The 21,998-nt window shown below is 42.3% G+C and overlaps 1 protein-coding gene across 1 annotated transcript in view; it reads right to left on the bottom strand.

Annotated features, from left to right (window-relative positions):
* Positions 1 to 21,998, bottom strand: part of TAPT1 (transmembrane anterior posterior transformation 1) — a 121,887-nt gene that overhangs the window by 65,876 nt on the left and 34,013 nt on the right. The gene's annotated exons all lie outside the window — the stretch shown is intronic.

Raw genomic sequence — 21,998 nt, 5'->3', positions numbered from 1 at the left:
TGGCCGTTGATTGGCTAGAGTGGATGGATTGAAATCACATCCAATGACACGGCGCGCCGCGGGGCCGAGTGATACAGTGAGCGGCTATGGCCGCCGGCTGTATTACGGGAGCGTGCCCGCAATCACTCAACACCATGTGGGGAAGCTCGCATAAAGGTGTTGAGTCCTTGCGGGGGGGAGCCGAGACAGCCGCCGAGGGACCCCAGAAGACCAGGTATATATATATATATATATATATATATATATATCTTTAGTGATCCTTAAAATAAAGGAAAGTGTGATGCTGATATTCTGCTTCCTTTGAAAAAGTCAACTCCAGTTTACCCGCCTAACTGGATAAAAATTAGTTTTTTAAAGCATTTACTATCAAACTGACGTCATTTTTTTTCAGACAATAGCCTTTTTACTTTTTTTTTTTTTTTTGCATGTCAGCCCTGAAACTCCTGACAAAAAGCTAAACACATTGATGAAACACACACATAACAGCTGTATTTCTGGCCATCCAGTCCTACAATTTACACAGCTCTGCCACACAGCACAGCCTCATTTTTCTCTGTTAGAATTAGGTATGGCTTGTGGGTCTCGTCTTTAAACTATATGACTGGACAGTAAAAAGAAGAAACAGCAGACTGATGAGCTCATTTGTCATTGTGTTATTTTCTCCTGTCAGCATGTTCTCTGCATTGCAACACAAATGACTGGCTCCTTATGCTACTTCTCTTTTCCCCAGTCTGAGCTCTACTGTCCTAAGGATTGCTGGAGGCTGACAGCAAGGCAAAATTTAAGTGCTTACACCACTTGCGTGTAAATAAATATATTTAATAATGTAATAATGAACACAGAACTGCAATAATCTTTAGATCCCTTTCACACTCACACTGAGCACTCGGGCTTCCACACTGGGGATGTAGGGGAGGCATTTTTCAGGAGCTTTACAGGCACTATTTAGTGCTATAGCACCTGAAAAATGCCTCCAGTGTGAAAAGGGTCTTAATATCAGCCTGGTTTGAATAGGCAAGCTGCGATAATGTCATTCCCGCACACGTGCACGGTAGCGGCATGTCGCTCTAAAGGGACGTCCTACTCAGTAAGCCGTCCCTTCAGAGTGCGGTGCGCATGTGCCAGGGACGTCACTGACAGCAAGAATGGTGAATATCTCTTAAATGGTGCATGTATAGCAGATATGCCTTGTGCCTAGAAGGTAAGCTTTATTATAAACTTACTTGTAGGTAAGTCACCAAGCAGTGTTTACTACTGCTTTAACCACTTCAATACAAGGCATTTTCACCCCCTTCCTGCACAGGCCAATTTTCAGCGCTGTAACATTTTGAATGGCAATTGCGCGATCATGCAACACCCTAATGAAATTTTTATATTTTTTTCCCCACAAATAGAGAAATAGAGCTTTCTTTTGGTGGTATTTGATCACCTCTTCGGTTTTTATTTTTTGCGCTATAAACAAAAGAAGAGTGACAAGTTTGAAAAAAAAAACAAAACAATATTATTTTTTACTTTTTGCTATAATAAATATCCAAATTAAAAAAACAAAAAACACATTAAGTTCCGCAGTTTACGCCGATATATATTCTACATATTTTTGGTTAAAAAAAAAAAAAAAAAATCAGAATAAGCGTATATTGATTGGTTTGCGCAAAAGTTATAGCGTCTACAAAATTGGGGCTAAATTTATGCCATTTTTATTATTATTTTTTTTTTTTTTTTACTAGTAATGGCGGCGATCTGCGATTTTTATAGTGACTGTGACATTGCGGCAGACAGATCAGACACTTCTGACACTATTTTGGGACCACTGACAGTTATGCAGCGATCAATGCTATAAATATGCACCGATTACTCTATAAATGTCACTGGCAGGGAAGGGGTTAACACTAGGGGGTGATCAAGGTGTTAAATGTGTTACCTAGGGAGTGATCCTAGCTGTAGGGGGAGGGGACTGACTAGGGGAGGAGACAGATCAGTGTTCATACTTGGTATGAACACACGATCTGTCTCCTCTTCCCTGACAAGTTGTGGATCTGTGCGTTTACACACACAGATCCAAGCTCCGGTTCTGTAATAAGTGATTGCGAGTGCCCGGTGGACATCGCGGCCGTCGGGCACGCGCATCGGTGAGGGTGTGTGTGCATTTCCTCCAATCAGCTGTCTCACGGTGTATAGCAAGAATCCACACCCACAGATGAATCAGGAAGAGAAAATTCTAACAGGACGTACACTTTCTAAACAGTATATAAAGCTGAAGACAGCAGATATAGATGTAAAACTTATGTAGGGAGATTTGTTTAATCTCTGTGTATCATCTGAGGTTGTTCACTTCACTGGGTATATGGAGAATTTACATCCACTTTAAAGTGTTACTAAACCCACAACAGTAAAATCAGTCTGTATATGGAGTAAAGCATGCTTGTATCACTCTGTGTGAAACCCAAGGGCTTATAATCCTATGCATTGTGTAAAAAGGCAGTTTGATTCTGTATTCTCTGTTCCTCCCCTCCTTCCACTGTACCCAATAAGACAAGAAGAAATCCTGGATAGCCGCACTCCGGGATAAGGACATCTTTATTAAAGTAAAATCCAACAATACAGGAAAATGCAGAGAAGTACAGGGTGGTAAACCGCTAACGCATTTCACATCATTTGGATGCTTATTCGTAGCTACGAATAAGCATCCAAATGATGTGAAACGCGTTAGCGGTTTACCACCCTGTACTTCTCTGCATTTGCCTGTATTGTTGGATTTTACTTTAATAAAGATGTCCTTATCCCGGAGTGCGGCTAACCAGGATTTCTTCTTGTCTCATTGCAACCCAGCAAAGCCAGCACCTGGAACCAGTTCTCACTAGGGCGGTGTCATTCCAGAACAAGAGTGTTTGTGAGCTGCATCTCTCTCTTTTACTGTCCCCAATCTATCTGCTGACAGAACAGAGCCCTGGGGACAAGCTGCACATGCTCAGTTTGGGGTGCACTGCTAGAGATTTTTTATTTTTAATTTTTTTCTTGGGAGAGTGCATGTGATCAGCCACTGTCCAGACAGAGGGTTAGGGGTCCTGCAGCCCGATAGAACAGTCAGAGTAGAAAGAAAACTCCTCCTACAAGCTTTAACCAGACACTAATAAAAGTCACAAGACTGCTATATACCACTGAGGAGAAACGGTATTTACCAGTTTATATTTACTAAAATAATTGCCTTTCAATGTTCTGTGCACCGTGAGAGACCAGATATAGTGAATGCAGGATCCTGGGTTTAGTAACACTTTAAGCTGGGCATAGATGGCTTGAATTTCTGCTGACTGTTGTTAAATCGGCTAAAATTCGGGCCATGGGTGACTCTGTAAACACCACTCAGCTTGACAAAAGTCGATTCAAAATGACCGAGTTGGGTGGAAAAGTATCAGATGATCATCAGATGCAGTAACGGTTTGGCAGCACAGCTGTATTCACCCAGCTACAGGTGCCACAGTTACCTAAATACAATGGAGATTCCATACTAGGATTGTGGATGGGGAAATCTCTTGCCTGTCTCTTGTGGCCTCGAGAGACGATATTTAGAGTGGAGCTCCACCCATAAGGGGAAGTTCAGCTTTAAGGCTTCCTCCCTCCTCTTCCCCAAATGGCACTTTTTTGGGGGGGGGTAGCAGGTACCTGGTTCTGACTGGTACCCGCTCCCACTTCCGCTGGGATCGCCTAGGTGACCTGAGCAGAGTTCTTTTCCCTCCCTCCCCACAGTCATCTGAGACACATCACAGGTTTCTGAAGACTGCAGGACCATTCATAATGCACAGGGCGGCTGTGAGGTTTTTGTAGCTGCTGACTTGTAATAAGCATAAAACTGGAGCTCCTCTTTAAGCCCTCAATGTCTTTAACTAATGCAAAACCTGTCAACAAAATTCAAGCATACATCCTAAAAGTAATAGAAAACAGTTACAAAGAATAGGAAACATACAACATGCGACAGTATTTATGATGGCTATTTCAATTTCAGGTAATAAAAGGAAAATATTGCGTTATTTTCATGGCAATTATTTATTTTCAAATCTCCATTAGTAAAATTAATAGGGAGAATCTGATTGGTTTAGAAAAACACCATCAGAAAACTCACAGGAATTCATAAAAAGACAATCTCATGTGTCCTACATGCATGTATGGTTGTGCCTCAAGGGGTAAGACTATTATAATAGTCGCATTGTGGTGTACACCATTTCGGGGTATATAGAGTCTTTTATTTTATAATATTTTTTTTGGACTTCCCTTCCCGTTAGGGAAAAGGGCTTTGCACAAGTGCCTTTATTTATGCACTTGAACATTGATGTGCTGGTCAGCTTAGCTCTAAGGAAGGGGGTACGCCCCCAAAACACGTAAGCTTGCCAGTATAGTGGGGTGTCTTTGAGGCACACGTATCCTGCACTACATAACATCTTTTGGTTTACATGCTCTTACTACTTGTACTTTTGTGAGTATCCATTTTTTATCGATTTTACAATAAAGGTTTGGTAATGCACTAGGTGCTTGCACCTTCCCGGATTGTTCTGTTGTAGTTTTGCATTGGATTCCCCTATCTGAAGAGGGCTGCATTGGCCAAGCATTCCGGATGTACCCAGGAAGGACCTCTGAGCGCTGGGAGTGACTGCTTTTTCTTGTATTAACAAGTATTAGCAGAAAAACAGAAAACCCCATTTGTTTGCAACATCCATGTGTACTAACTGGGGGGCCACCCACTTCACTTCGTTACCGGAATGTAAACTAAATCTGCAACCAACCAGACGCCATTCTATTTTCATAGCCAGACTTCAGTCTGCCAAACACAGAGCAAGATGGGGTCCGAACGTTTACAGTGGTAAATCGCACAGCCGTCAAACCCCATGGCTGCCGCAAAGGAATTTTACGGCTACATTTAGCTGCATGTGCTCATGAAAGCTGCTGCCAAGAATGGGGCTTTCTGAAATTACAGTACAAATGTCACTGGGCCCTTGTAGAACAACACTCTGCTGACAGCAGGGTCAGCACTTAACAACACCTGGCCAGATACTTGATGGCAGGGAATAAAAAAAACAGAATAAAATCTCTGCGGATAACGGCATATGACAATCCAGACAGTTACAGAGTTGCTGTAAGAAAAGAATTGGCTGGAAACGAAAACTAGGATGAAAAGGTGAAGTATAAAGATTTGATAATATAGTCTTCCCAAAGTTTCTCTATGAAACTTTTCTATCATGATGATATTCTATCACAAGGCTATTGATGCCTGTCCAATCCTACGAATCGAGCGGGTATCTGGGAAAAGTGAGGGTTTTCTGGGTGGGAGTGTGGAGAAGTGAAGATCCACATTGTCAGACAAATTTACACACAGTTGTGCTGAGAAGTTTGCATACCCTGGCAGAAATCATGGAATGTTGGCATGGATATTGAAAATATGACTGATCATGCCAACACAAACTTTTATTTAGGGACAATGATCATATGAAGCCATTTGTTATCACAGTTTCTTTGGTTCCTTTTTAACCACCTCCCGCCATCCGTATTTTCAAATAATAGGAGGGCAGCGGCTCTCTCATTCTGGGACATCATTTAATGTTGTCCAACTCTGCCGCAGGTGCGCAGTGCGGCGATTGGTGGTGCACTCTGTCTATGGGACACGCGCATCACTGATCTCGGTAAAGAGTCGATGACAAGGCTCTTTACCCATGTGATCAGCTGTGTCCAATCATAGCTGCTAAACAAGTAAATGCCAGTTATCGGTATTCCTTTTCTCACACTGACAGCAAGAGAGGAGAGCCGATCAGCGACAATTTCTCACAGGAGAGATCTGCACAGATATTCAGTGCACTCATCACCAGTGCAGCCCCCCCACTACTGATGCCCACCCATGCAGCCCCACCACTGCAGCCCCACCAGTGATGCCCACCACTGCAGCCCCACCAGTGATGCCCACCACTGCAGGCCCACCAGTGATGCCCATCAGTGCAGCCCCACCAGTGATGCCCATCAGTGCAGCCCCACCAGTGATGCCCATCAGTGCAGCCCCACCAGTGATGCCCATCAGTGCAGCCCCACCAGTGATGCCCATCAGTGCAGCCCCACCAGTGATGCCCATCAGTGCAGCCCCACCAGTGATGCCCATCAGTGCAGCCCCACCAGTGATGCCCATCAGTGCAGCCCCACAGTGCAGCCCCACCAGTGATGCCCATCAGTGCAGCTTCACCAGTGATGCACATCAGTGCAGCCCCACCAGTGATGCACATCAGTGCTGCATATTAGATGCTGCCTCCTCAGTGCCACTTCATCGGTGCCCATCATTGCAGCCTCATCAGCGCACATCAGTGAAGGAGAAAAAATACTTATTTACAGAATTGTTTTAGAACTTTTATTTTCTTCAACATTTTTGGTCTCTCTCTTTTTTTTTTTTTTTTTTTTTTTAGCAAAAAATAAAAAAAAAACAGAGGTGATTAAATACCACCAAAAGCAAGAAAAATTATAAAAATCTAGTTTGGGTACAGCGTTGCATGACCACGCAATCATCAAACTGCGACAGTGCTGAAAGGTGAAAACTGGCCTGGGCAGGAAGTGGGTAAAAGTGCCCAGTAGGCAAGTAGTTAAATAATAAGAAGGAAAAATCACCCAAAATGGGCCTGATCAAAAGTTTACATACCCTGGAATGTCTGGCCTTGGTAAAGACACACAAGGCGACATACACAGGTTAAAATGGCAATTAAAAGGTTAATTTCCCAAATCTGTGGCTTTTTAACTTGCAATTAGTGTGCGTATAGACTACGAGTATGCTCTTGCATAAATGTAGAGCTACGGGGAGCAGAAAAGAACTGTCAAAAGACCAAAAGAAGGTAATGGAACTTTATAAAGATGGAAAAGGATATAAAAAGATATCCAAAGCCTTGAATATGCCAGTCAGTACTGTTCAATCACTTATTAAGAAGTTGAAAATTCAAGGCTCTCTTGCCAAGATCTGATACAAAGCCAAGGTCAGGTAGACCAAGAAAGATTGCAGCCACAATTGCCAGAACAAATGTTTGAGATACAAAGAAAAACCCACAGGTAGCATCAGGAGAAATACAGGCTGCTCTCGAAAAAGACAGTGTGGTTGTTTCAAGGAGCATAATACAACGACACTTGGACAAAAATTAGTTGCATGGTTGAGTTGCCATAAAGAAGCCTTTAGTGCGCAAATGCCACAAAAATGCCTGGTTACACCATACCCAACAACACTAGATAATTTGCATTCTTCTGCATGAAAGCTGTGCATGGGATGCTTTTGGACTTTCCAACATGACAATGACCCTAAGCACAAGGCCAAGTTGGTTACAGCTGAAAAAGGTGAAGGTTCTGGAGTGGCCATCTCTGTCTCCTGACCTTAATGTCATCAAGCCACTCTGGGGAGATCTCAAACAGGCAGTTTATGCAAAACGACCAAAGACTTTGCATGACCTGGAGGCATTTTACCAAGACAAATGAAAAGCTATACCACCTGCAAGAATCCGGGGCCTCAGACAACTATTACAAAAGACCGCACGCGGTCATTAATGCAAAAGAGGGGAATACACAGTTTTAAGAACTAAGGGTATGCAGACCTTTAAAAAGGGGTCCTTTCCTTTGTTTACTTGTTGCAATGTTTTCTTTAAGGCCCCTTTCACACTTGTGCGACTTGTCCTGCGACTTGGGACTGCAAAGTCGCATGGCAAGTCGTTACCAATAATAAGCATCCGTATATGTGCGACTTCAAGTCGTGCAGACTTCAAAAGTAGTCCCTGTACTATTTTGGTCCGACTTTCATGCGAGCTGAGGTCCATTGACCTCAAGTTTACACAGGCATTCCCTGAAATCCCGTCAAAATCGTGTGACTTAAGTTGTAGCAGTGTGAAAGGGGTCTTAGGATTGCGCCATTCTGTTATGATCTACAGTTTGAATATGAATCCCATAAAACTCGGTTCACACTGCTGCAAAATGGGATCTGACTTGTGAGACCCCAAGTCGCATGACATGTCAATTTGAGGTTTCCCTACAAGAGCCGTCCTAAAGTCATACTAAAGTCTTTTGCGTTTGTGTTTAAAAACAAACCAAACATATTATACTTACCAGCTCTGTGCAGTGGTTTTGCACAGAGCAGTCCAGATCCTCCTCTTATCGGGTCCCTCTTGGGTGCTCCTGGCTCCTCCATCCTGCCAAGCTAGCTATGGGGGCACCCGAGCCGAGCTGCAGTTCCGCATGTACATTCATACATTGAGTCGTGGCCAGGCCCCGCCCCCTCTCCCCCCATTGGCTCACTAACTTTGATTGACAGCAGTGGGAGCCAATGGCGCTCTGCTGTAGTCTCAGCCACTGAGGAGAGAGGGTCCTGGCCAGCCCAGTCTTTCCTGCAACATTGCTGGATAGAGATGGGCTCAGGTTAGTATTAGGGGGGCTGGGGGAGCTGCTGCACACAGGTTTTTTCATCTTCATGCATAGAATGCATGAAGATGAGAAAAAAAAATTGCCTTTAGAACCACTCTAATGCCGCGTACACACGATCGGAATTTCCTACAACAAATGTTCAAGGGGAGCTTGTTGTCAGAAATTCTGACTGTGTGTATGCTCCATCGGACATTTTTTGTCTGAATTTCTGACAACAAAAATCTGACAGCTGGTTCACAAATTTTCAGACAACAAAATCAGTTGTCAGAAATTCCGATCGTGTGTACACAATTCCGACGCACAAATGCTTGGAATCAAGCAGAAGAGCCACGCTGGCTATTGAACTTCGTTTTTCTCAGCTCGTCGTACGTGTTGTACGTCATGACGTTCTTGACGTTTGGAATTTTCGACAACATTTGTGTGACCGTGTGTCCAACATTCGTCGGAAGTAAATCCAGGATTTTGTTGTCGGAATGTCCGATCGTGTGTGCGCGGCATAACCGTTACTACACAAGTCATTCTGACTTTAGAACAGGTTCCTGCACTACTTTGGTCTGAGTTGGGTGCGATTTCAGCTCTTGTACAGGCTCCTAAATAGCATCCAAGTTGGACCAAGTCAGAAGGAAGTCGAAGGCAAGTCGTACGACTTTGCTGTTGCAGAAGTGTGAAACAAGCCTAGGAAAGAAATGTGTTTTGCCTGCTCATTCATGTTTTCTTTAGAAATGTAACATACTGTATATTACTAATTCTCCATGGCTATGCAAACATTAGAGCAGAACTGTAGGTTTGACTAATCACACACCCTCCTTTTGGGAGTCCAACCAAGCAAAAGGAATGTGCAAATAAAATCTAGAGCGATTAGAGAAATGATGCTGATTACATAAATCACAGCAATGTTACAAATGAATAGTTAAAAGAAAAAGACTTGTTTTAGAATGATAATCCATCCTCTCCATTTAAATGACATTTCACCATGGAGTTGGCAGGGCTCTGGATCTGGAGTGGTTCCATCTGCTGAGCTCCAGGTAGATAATTTTAGGAGCCAAAACAAACCCTCAGGCTTTGTTCACATGGACTGCCGCTTGTGTAACAGCTGTATGTACAAGGTTACAAAACATTTGCAAAGCCTTCAGCAAGATTCACGGCTTGTTGAAGCTTTTAGGGTAGATTTAGACATGCGTCAAAATCTTTCTTCCTTCTAAAGCATGATCTGTGTTCGGGTCACACTCTAGAGGCTACCAACATGTGATGCCGCCTCACTGCCCATTTTAGCCCCATTTGTGCCGACAATCGTGCAGAAAAATGCGTGCAGTGCATGCGGTTGTGGGGTGCTTGCGGTCTTTCCCATTTACTTGAATGTGCAGCTTGCAGTGGGCTTGCTGCCTGCCAATCACTATATGTCAGATGACCTATTGCAGCTTAAAGTGGTTGTTAAGCTACTTAGAAAATTACACGCAATTCCCTCTGTTAGAAAGCGTCCTATGCTACAGTGCCCATTTCTACCTAATTTCACAGCGCCGCTCGGCGGTCACATGATTCCTTGCAGCTCCCTCTCCTGATCTGACAGCTAGAGTGGGAGGGGCCGAGAATTCCCCGCTGAAGTCAGTCAGGAGGAGGGGAGAAGAGAGGCGAGACATCAGGCAGGAAGGAGAGGAGGAGGAGGAGGAGGAGGAGGAGGAGGAGGAGAGAGGCGAGACATCAGGCAGGAAGGAGAGGAGGAGGAGGAGGAGGAGAGGCGAGACATCAGGCAGGAAGGAGAGGAGGAGGAGGAGAGGCGAGACATCAGGCAGGAAGGAGAGGAGGAGGAGGAGGAGGAGGAGGAGGAGGAGGAGGAGGAGGAGGAGGAGGAGGAGAGGCGAGACATCAGGCAGGAAGGAGAGGAGGAGGAGGAGGAGGAGGAGGAGAGAGGCGAGACATCAGGCAGGAAGGAGAGGAGGAGGAGGAGGAGGAGGAGAGAGGCGAGACATCAGGCAGGAAGGAGAGAAGGAGGAGGAGGAGGAGAGAGGCCAGGATCTGCTCACAAACTCCAGTTGAGATCACAAACACAGGGCATATCGGCGGGGGGGCGCCCTAAACCCGCAAACAGGCAGCAATGTACCAGTACATCGCTTTGCCGGTCCTGGACGCCTGGCTGCAGTACATTGCGGGGGGGGGGGGGGGGTCTGGAACTGGATATCATGGCGACTACTCTGTGTATTAAGCTGAATTAAGGTTTTTGTAACACAAACTCGGCCTTCATTTGGTGGTAAATTAGATCACTATATGGGCATATAGTACTAAGCCCACTTACTGCATCAAAGTACCCCAAAATTAGTGGATTGTTGTTTGTTTTGTTAAATTTGGTGTTATTGCTCTCACTCTCTCATACTGGTCACTGGAAGTTCAACATGGCACCTCATGGCAAAGAACTCTCTGAGGATCTAAAAAAAAGAATTGTTGCTCTACATAAAGATGGCCTAGGCTATAAGAAGATTGCCAAGACCCTGAAACTGAGCTGCAGCACGGTGGCAAAGACCATACAGCGGTTTAACAGGGCAGGCTCCACTCAGGACAGGCCTCGCCATGGTCGACCAAAGAAGTTGACTGCATGTGCTCAGCGTTATATTAAGAGGTTGTCTTTGGGAAATAGACATATGAGCGCTGTCAGCATTGCTGCAGAGGTTGAAGGGGTGGGGGGGTCAGCCTGTCAGTGCTCAAACCATACACCGCACACTGCATCAAATTGGTCTGCATGGCTATAGTCCCAGAAGGAAGCCCCTTCTAAAGATGATGCACAAGAAAGCCCGCAGTTTGCTGAAGACAAGCAGACTAAGGACATGGATTACTGGAACCATGTCCTGTGGTCTAATGAGACCAAGATAAACTTATTTGGTTCAGATGGTGTCAAGGGTGTGTAGCGGCAACCAGGTGAGGAGCACAAAGACAAGTGTGTCTTGCCTATAGTCGAGCATGGTGGTGGGAGTGTCATGGTCTGAGGCTATACAAGTGCTGCTGGAACAGGGGAGCCACAGTTCATTGAGGGAACCATGTAGTGAAGCAGAGCATGACCCTCTCCCTTCGGAGACTGGGCCGGATGGCAGTATTCCAACATGATAACAACCCCAAACACACCTCCAAGACGACCACTGCCTTGCTAAAAAAGCTAAAGAAGCTGAGGGTAAAAGGTGATGGACTGACCAAGCATGTCTTCAAACCTAAACCCTATTGAGCATCTGTGGGGCATCCTAAAATGGAAGGTGGAGGAGCGTAAGGTCTCTAACATCCACCAGATCCGTGATGTCGTCATGGAGAAGTGGAAGAGGACTCCAGTGGCAACCTGTGAAGCTCTGGTGAACTCCATGCCCAGAAGGTTTAAGGCAGTGCTGGAAAATAATGGTGGCCACACAAAATATTAACACTTTGGTCCCAATTTGGACAGTTTCACTTAGGGGTGTACTCACTTTTGTTGCCAGCGGTTTAGACAATAATGGCTGTGTGTTGAGTTATATTGAGGGGGCAGAAAATTTACACTGTTATACAAGATGTACACTCACTACTCATTGTAGCAAAGTGTCATTCCTTCAGTGTTGTCACATGAAAAGGTCTAATAAAATATTTAGAAAAATGTGAGGGGTGTACTCACTTTTGTGAGAGTGTGTATGTATATATATATATACACACACACACACATAATTTTTATATATATACATATATATATATATACACATATATATATATATATATACACACACATATATATATATATATATATATATATATATATATATATATAGTATGGGGTGCTAACATCCTGGGCTCCCTGGACAGGTAAGTGATCATATATTAAATGTCAGCAGCTGCAGTATTTGCAGCTGCTGACTTTTGATTTTTCGTGGGGGGGGGGGCTTGGACCTCCTATTTAACCCTTTCATGTCTAAGCCTATTTCTGAGTTAGCCCAATTTTTTTGTATAAAGTGAAAGATGATCTTATGACGAGTAAATAGACACCTAACATGTGATGCTTTGAAATTGCCCACACTCGTGGCATGGCAACAAACTACAGTACCTAAAAATCTCCATAGGCGCGCTTTAAAAAAAATGAACGGTTACCAGATTAGAGTTACAGAGGAGGTCTGGTGCTAGAAATATTGCTCTTGCTGTTGATCACAGAGATACCTCACATGTGTGATTTGAACGCAGTTTACATATGCGGCACGACTTACAAGTGCATTTCCTTTGTTGCGCAAGCTCGCGGGGACGCTTTAAAAAAATCTTTTTTAAAATTTTATTTTAATAAAAATCATCCCAGTATAACCCCTTAAAGCCGGGGGGCCGCATATGTGCGTACGGTCGACGCTAAGGGGTTTTTAAGGACCAGTTCGATCCTGACACTTTTTGTTTACAAGTAAAAAATCTATTATCTATTATTTTTATTTATTTATTTTTGCTAAAGAAATTCCTTAGAACCCCCAAACATTTTATATATACAATCTGAGACTAATGTAGCAGTTCTTAATGTTCTCCAGAGGCCTAATGATTTATCATATAGATTTGTTTGCACACATTGGTTATATGCCAACATTGTAGCAGTTCTAAGAACTTCAAAAGTCTGTAACAAGCGTATGCAGACAGAGGAAGGAAGGAACGCTTCTCTAAAGTGATTGTACAACCACCACATAGGGGACCAGACGTCTGCTACTGACGCAGGTAAATAGCCTGTTAGACAAAACTGTCACCACACCACCTATATATTCACAGTTCACATTACAATGATTATTATACCGGATTTATGTAGGGCCAACAGTTTGCGCAGTGCTTTACAACATGAGGGAAGACAGTACAGTTACATTACAAGTCAATACAGGAGGAATCAGAAGGCCCGTTAGAACTTACAATCTGAAAGCATAACAATGGGTTACTGAATATCACTCACAGCTAAAAAGCATGATTACAATTTCTGCTCCAACTTGTAAACAAAAAACAAAACTGATTACTCAGATTAAAGCCCCATTCAAACCTAGGCGTTTTGTATCTAGAAGCTCCAAAAACACTCCACACCCAAAATCCCAATGTACAGCGAGGGGGAAAAAAAAAAAAAGTATTTGACCCCCTGCTTTAGTTTGTTCACTGACAAAAAAAATGATCAGTCTATAATGTTAATGGTGGGTTTATTTTAACAGTGAGACACAGAATTACAACAAAAAAATCCTGAAAAACGCATTTCAAAAAAGTTATAAATTGATTTGCATTTTAATGAGTGAAATAAGTATTTGATCCCTTCGCAGAACATGACTTCGTACTTTGTGGCAAAACCCTTGTTGGCAATCACAGAGGTCAGACGTTTGACTGACTGGCTAGGCCACTCCAGGATCTTAATGTGCTTCTTCTTGAGCCACTTCTTTGTTGCTTTGGCTGTGTGTTTTGGGTCATTGTCATGCTGGAATAACCATTCATGACCAATTTTCAATGCCCTGGCTGAGGGAAGGAAAAAAATATATAAAACTGGCGCTCAGAACTGCTGATAAAAAGCAAAAAACAGACAATAAAAGCTCTACAGAATTCTAAAATTATGTGTAGAACAAAAAGTCCATAAATAAGTCCATAAATATAAAACCAATAATAGCTGATGATGGATGATTTGTTAGTAGAGGAGATAATTATAGCACAGTCAGCAAAGGGGAGCTCTTCTCAGGAGTGAAGCCAGCTTGGAGTCATCCAGGGGAGAAGAGAGAGGAGAGAGAGGAGAGAGAGAGAGGAGAGAGAGGGGCACCTCTAAGTAAAACTGCTTTATTCCATATAATAAAAGGAAAAATAGCCACTTACATATAGGCAAAGGACAAAGCTCTCCACAAGTGGGTAACTGGTAGTAGGCTGCAGATAAAACACAAGCTGGGGGGGTGTCACTGATCCGTAGCTGCAATGATGGAAGGGAGGAACCGGGACGGGAACAGCTGATCATGCAGGGAAGGAGAGGACAGCTCGCAAAGCCAGCGTGTGACGTCAGTCGGGTGAAGGAGACAACGCGTTTCAGAGCATGCGCAACGTCCGTGGGGCGCATGCGCGCTCCTTTCTCAAGTGTAGTGATAGGGGATAGACGGGGAAGCATTTATGTGTGTGCGCCAGCTGCAAAACAACAAGCAGCTGGCCAAATGGGGGGAGCTCTATATGTGGCATTATAAGAACAAGGAATGGCAAGATGTAATTGTGACCCATGTCTACAAAAGGATGTAAACATGTAATAAGAAATAAGAAATGTATGGGCAATAACAATTGAAAGTTAAAAATAAAAATAATCATAAGAAAAATAAATGATAATGAAAATCCACTGACCTACCCTGAAATAAAAAAATGGAAATAAAATAAACATAAATGGAAATAATGATAAAAATAATAAGAAAAAATATGAATAAAAAAAATAAAATGTAAAATATGAAAATACAAAAATTAAGTTATAAAATAAAAAATATGAAATATGATATATGAAAAAATGAATGTAAATAATGATAAAAATAAGAATACAAAATATAATACAAAATATGAAAATAATAATAATTGTATAATACTTATTGAGGATAAGAAATAAAAAGCCACCCTACAGCAAGCACCAAGGTGTAAAGTGCAGGCCATAGAGAAATTATGTACACAAGTTTGGTAAATGCAAGATAATAATCCTAATATAGATACAAATGAAAATAAACATGCATCTAGGGATGCATGTACACACAGTTTCCATCTATGGAGCAGTAAAGATGTCAAAAATGGAGAGTATATAAAAAGGAAAAAATATGTATGTATATATAAAGACAAATGCATTGCAATTAATAATGATAGGAAATGAATTAGGGAAGTGCCAAGTGTGCTCAGAGGAAGATGAGGACAAAAAGTTATAAAATGGTATTAATCTCAAGTTCCTCGTTTAACCCATTGTGGGCAAGAGTGTCCAAGGTGTATATCCAGAACGCTTCTCGTTCACACAGTCACAAGAAACGTTCCGCTTCGGAGGAGCCCCTGGGTATGGACTCAATGACCCAGACCCGAAGACCCAACGTGGACTGGGCATGATGTTCCAAGAAGTGGCGTGGTACGCTATGTTTGTCACCACCCAATTCAACAAGGCGGTGGTGCCTAACAAACCGTCGCCTTAACGGAAGAATGGTGCGACCGACATATAGCATCTGGCAGGGGCATATGAGGCAGTAAACCACATAATCACTAGAACAGTTGTGAAATTTATCAAACAAAAAGAGCCTACCCTTATGGGTAAAACTCTTTTGTCCATGATTGACAAAATGACAGGTCTTGCATCGAGGCTTGTTACACCTATACATCCCTTTAAGGGGAATAAGGCAAAGAGGATGATCTTTCTTTATAGATCTTAGCTTGCTGGGAGCTATTTTTTTTTTTTTTAAGGGTAGGGGCCCTCTTGTAAGTGACCTTAGGTTTATGTGGTATGGTGTCATTCAAATGAGGATCCTGCTTAAGGATGTTCCAATGTTTACTGAGAATGTGTTCCATTTTTTTTATATTGATTTATATTGTATATAAAATTATAGGGAGATTGACAGTTATATTGCATTTCTTCCATTTGCGAGTAATCACACCAACTGTCCCCCTCTCACCAAGCTGCTTGGCGATAGTCTTGTAGCCCATTCCAGCCTTGTGTAGATCTACAAACTTGTCCCCGACATCCTTGGACAGCTCTTTGGTCTTGGCTATGGCGGAGAGATTGGAATCCGATTGATTGATTGCTTCTGTGGACAGATGTCTTTTATACAGGTAACAAACTGTGATTATGAGCACTCCCTTTAAGAGGGTGCTCCTAATGTCAGCTCATTGCCTGTATAGAAGACACCTAGGAGCCAGAAATCTTGCCGATTAAAATGCAAATCAATTTATAACTTTTTAAAAAAATTTTCGGGATTTTTTTGTTGTTATTCCATTTCTCATTCTTAAAATAAACCTACCATTAAAATTATAGACTGATTATTTCTTTGCCAGTGGGCAAACATACAAAATCAGCTGGGGATCAAATACTTTTTTCCCTCACTGTACTTCAATAGTGGCTGGCGTGCAGTGCAATGTCTGATGTGCAAAAAGCTACTTATGCGGCAGAATTGAGCATTTTTGGCCCCACAGACTTGAATGAGAATGCCTGTAAATGTGCAAACAGCATTTTCAGGAATATTTTAGAATGTAAGAACTGGCCCCTCCCTCTGGTGCTTTCCACTGCCTTAAACAAAAATGCTCGAAGCTTGAATACACACGTAAAAAAAACCTTGAAATTATTAGTGTTATTGATATTTTGCCATTCAGAGAAAAAAGGTGGAGATAATGGCGCTGAAAACCCATGTGAATTTGACACGATTTTGTGGCATTTTTACTGTGCTTATTGTGTGTTTTTCATAGGTCATACGACTCAAAAACCGCATCAAAAAAAGTAACATGGGCGCGTTATTGATGTGTTCTTGCTGAATTTTCAATGTATGTCAACGAGGAGGTGCAGTTTTTTTTTTTAACTTACCAATAATGCAGCAAGCAAGATTTTTAACACCACAACAGAAATGCAATGGACCAGTGTGAACACATACATAGAATTTAAAGGGATGCATTTTTATTGAGTTTTTCTTGCGCTAAAGGTGCCGATAATGGCCAACAATTCATTCATATTCATGATATGAATTAAAAAGTTGAATATAATACACCTATATAAAAAATAAATAATTTTTTTTTTTTTTTTAACTGTCATTTTCGGCAGTCTGTCATCTGAAAAATTTTCGGTTTTGGTACCAAAATTTGCATTCAGTGCACCTCTACTTGAAATACAATTCAAAAACGCTCAGGTGTAAACGCAGTCTTGGGCTGGGTTCACACTATAACACGCAGCGGCTCATAGCAGGAGTCCAGTGCGTCTCCATACACAATTTAAAAGGTCCGATTTCAGCCCAAAATTTTGGCTGAATTTGGACCTGAAATGGACCAAAAGGCGCACAGGGCTCCTGCACAAATAGAGCACCAGAGCCGCTGCAGAGATGTGTATACTGTCTCCATAGAGAGCCAGTCACAATCTCCTGCTATGCAAATTGGATGTGGGGAAACTCACATCAAATTCGCATAGGTGTGAACCCAGCCTTAAGGGTAAGAGTACCTGTGCTTGGTCCCCATTTCTCTACAACATAGCTCATCTTTGACTGCCTTCTATTAACAAAAAAAAAAAAAAAACACTGTGCTCAATATGGGCTGGTTCACTCTGGGAATTGTGCAGAATGCGCTGCACGTTCCTGCATAATTCATGTGTATCATGGTGCGATTTGAGCCCATTTTTTATGAATGGGCTGAATCGCACTGGACCACAGTAAAAGTAGTGCGAGTATTACTTTTGGAAATGCACAACAACCAGATTGCACGGTACTTCTGTACCATGCGAGCCCATGCAGGCAAACGCACTGCATTTGCGAACTGCATTTGGGGTGTCATTAACTTAACATCGACACCTGCTGCAGGTTTCTAGCATCATGTTCTAGTGTGAAGGGGCCCTCTAACTGTATTCTCAATTTATTCCCACAAGGAATCCAGCACTTGCTGACTAAGCTTACATGTGAAGCTGAATTTCAGATTTTTTTGGGTGAATCATTCACACAAGTGAAGAGTGATCTGTGGTGAGGAGTTTTGTTGCCTGCTTATCACTTGTTTTAACCCTTAAAAACCCACATTGGGTTGGTTTGGTGGGTGGTACTGCCCAAGGAACCAAACAGGGAGTTCAATTCTTGCTGCGGATGAGAAGCAAAGCATTGTGGCTGTGGCATGTCTACACCCGTCTGCTGCCCCATTTCTCCACCCTCCTAACCCCCATCTGTGTAAATGAGGTTAAGTGCTGGTTCACACTTCTGATAGTTACAGTTACATAGTTAGTAAGGTTGAATAAAGAAACCAGTCCATCAAGTTCAACCTGAGTGAGTGTGGGTTTGTGTCTACAATTGTCCCTATCCCTGTACATTGTGTCTCATTAAGATGCTCATCTATTATATTATTATTTATTTAAGGTACCCATATAGCACCGACAATTTACGCAGCACTCCACACATACATCGCACACTCACATCGGTCCCTACTCTCAAGGAGCCCCACAATCCAAGGTCCCCAACTCACATTCACATAGTAGGGCCAATTTAGACAGAAGCCAATTAACCTACCAGCATGTCTTTGGAGTGTGGGAGGAAACCGGAGTACCCGGAGGAAACCCACGCAGGTACAGGGAGAACATGCAAACTCCAGGCAGGTAGTGTGGTTGGTATTCGAACCAGCGACCCTTTTTACTGCTAGGCGAGAGTGCTACCCACTACACCACTGTGCCGCCCTATTGCAATATATTACAATGGAAAACACATTATATTCAATGGTGCCTATTCTCAGAACAGTGCGACTTTAGAAATAGTACCTGTGCTACTTTGGTGCGATTTACTGTGAGATTTGGCCACACAGAATACAGTGCATCTGGAAAGTATTTACAGGGCTTCACTTTTTCCACATTTTGTTATGATACAGCCTTATTCAAAGCGTACACTCCAAGTTATTTCAAAACCAAGATTGCGCTTTAGTTTTTTGTTCTTTTTTTGCTTGTCGCAGTAGAGAAACCGTTATACCGGAGATTTTCTTTCATGTAAAAGTACTCCTGATCGCCTGGGCAGCCACTGCAATACTTATACAGGTGGCAGAAAGGAGTCCCAGCCCCCTCCCACCACCGCCTTTACTGGGCTCTCCCGAGCGATCACATGTCCGCACAGTGAGATGAACTGAAGCTGTTCCTCCCACTGTGTGACATCAGAACCGGCAAGCGTCGACCATTTTGTCATTTCTGGTTACGGCTCTTTGTTTACTGGCTACACAGCGAACAGTTAAGCAGCCGATTAGACCGATCTGTGTCTGATCGGCTGCATTGGAGCCCAAAGGAGAGATGGGGGGAGGGGTCTAATTGACCCCCCATCTCTCCATAAAGAGTACCGGTCATTGCTATTGCCGTCAAAAGGGATGTTTACATTTCTTTTGACAGCAATAAAAGTGATCAAATTTTTTTTTTTTAAAACACTGTAAAAAAAAATTTTAAAAAAATATATTTTTTAAAAGTGCTCCTGACACCCCAGGCTCACACGCAGTGGTGAATTCACATGTCGGTCCCGCACGCATGTGTCAACAGTAAACGCACCACACATGTGATGTATCATCGCGATCGTCAGCGCGAGAGCAATAATTCTAGTACCAGACCTCCTGTGGAAATCTAAACTGGTAACCTGCAAATACTTTTAAAGTGTCACCTATGAATCATTTTAATTAAATTTTTTTTTTTTTTTTTGGGAAAAAATACACTTGCATTTAAAAGACTGCTGCGCAAATAGCCTGTGACATAAAATATTGCAACGACCGCCATTTTATGCTCTAGGGTCTCTGCTTGAAAAAAAATATATAATGGTTTGGGGGGTTCTAAGTAATTTCCTAGTAAAAAAAAAAAAAAAGTCGATTTTTTACATAAATGAGAAGATATCAGAACTGGTCCGGTATTGAGGTGGTTAAATAAGCACAAGGGACAGAACTTGCATTGAATGAGAAGTATTCATTGTGCTGGTGACTGCTCTGTTCATTCCTCTTTTCCCCTCATACCCCTGCAGATGTAATCTTCCGGTGCAGTGGGGATAAATATGGTAGACCTGTCACAGGCACTTTTCAAAACTGCTGACTATGCCCATCCCCGGGGTCTATCCATAAAAGCCATACTATCAGTTCCCACAATAAATGGAGGACAAGCAGATGATGGAAAAGTCCCCTCCTCCATTTATTGTGCATGTTTCATTGTGGAAACCAATAGTGCTCTGGGGGTATCTCAGGAGCAGAGGACTGTAGATTTCAAGCAACACAGTAGTCACCAGCACAAAGGTCACTTTCCAATGAAAGCCATCTTTGGGCAATTTTTTTTATTTTTCCCCCCATGCAGTGGGGCTGTACTTGCACTGCATGGGTCAACTGCTCGTTTTTTCTAGGGGTGAACAAAAAGTTTATACTCCCCTGATCCGTCAGAAAACCATGCTCCCCGTTATATTGTTAGTGAGCCATAAATAGAAGTAGTGACATCTAACAGTTACATTATGTTTATGTTTGGTGTAGCATAAGAAAGAAAAAAACATTATATAAAAACGCATGTAAAAAAAAAAAAAAAAAGCAGTACATGGCAGCGTTCACCTGACATTTGACATGATTTAGTGCATTATTAAACACATGCAAAATGTCTATTAGCTAGTGAATTATAGTAGTAATTGTGTCCTACAAAGCTTTTTTTTTTTTTTTTTTTTTTTTTTTTACTCATCCTGTGGAAAACCACGTTAAAGTCCCTTTAGGTCTCATGCCACAAAAAAAAAAAATATAAGAAACTAAAACAGCGGCTTAAAAGTAAAAAAAACAAAGGATACAAAACGAAAAAAAAAAAAAAAAAAAAAAAACACACCACAACAAAACACACACACACCCAGACAAGGATATTTTTGACACAAATCAAGCACGATTTTTTTAAGAGACATCAGACCCACTAATATGTAATTCATGTCTGAAGGGTAATCACCATACCAGGGACAATATTTATCTACCTAAGCCTAAGATATAAAAGTATACTGCCGATCAGAAGATCACTCGGGAGAAATTGTTTTTGTTTATTTACCAAACAAGTATTTGTTCCTGTAGTAAACTGAAGCCCTACCTGGAAAGAAGCCACGATATAAAAGATAGAATATGCTGAGCAGAGTTCTATCTCCATATGGTGCAATGAGATAATCTTAGGAGCATGTGTCAGTGAAGATCACTGTGCACTTATCTCCCCGGCTCAGCTGTCTGTATGGACGGTCACAGGAACTCTACCAGTCCAACTATTCTCTCATATTCTGACTTTAGACCTCCTTCACCCCAGTAAATGAAGGAACCTGGATTAAAGAGGAACTCTGCTAGAACTATTTCCATCTTCTGCTGAACAAAGACTTTCAGAAAAAGAACTCAATTCTAAAGAAACAAAAAAAATACTAACTACTTAACGATTCATAGGTGTTAACCACTTGCCTACTGGGCACTTTTACCCCCCCCCCCCCTTCTTGCTCAGGACAATTTTAAGATTTCAGCGCTGTTGCACTTTCAATGACAATTGCATAGTCATGTAACACGACCATAAATAAAAAGACCATAAATTTTGAAAAAAAATAAATATTTTTTTCATAGTTTGTTATAAAATTTTGCAAACAGGTAATTTTTCTCCTTCACTGATCTGTGCCGATTAGGCTGCACTAATTGGCATGGATGAGGCTGCACTGATGGGCACGAATGAGGCAGCACTGATGAGGAGGCACTCCTGGGCACTGTTGAGACTGCACTGATAATCAGTGTAGAAGTCCCTTTCACACAAGCCAGTTATCTGCTCTCCTCACACTGTCAGCATGAGGAAAGGAATGCCGATAACCCAGCTTGTGTTTACATCGTGATCAGCTGTCACTGGACACAACTGATCACGTGGTAAAGGGCCGCTGTGATTGGCCCTTTACCCTGATCTGTAATCAGCTGTCTCCTAAGAACGC

Source organism: Aquarana catesbeiana, linkage group LG01 (genome assembly GCF_042186555.1).
Source record: "Aquarana catesbeiana isolate 2022-GZ linkage group LG01, ASM4218655v1, whole genome shotgun sequence".
Taxonomy (NCBI): domain Eukaryota; kingdom Metazoa; phylum Chordata; class Amphibia; order Anura; family Ranidae; genus Aquarana; species Aquarana catesbeiana.
The sequence above is the reverse complement of the archived record's forward strand: the minus strand, read 5'-3'. Positions and strand labels throughout refer to the sequence as shown.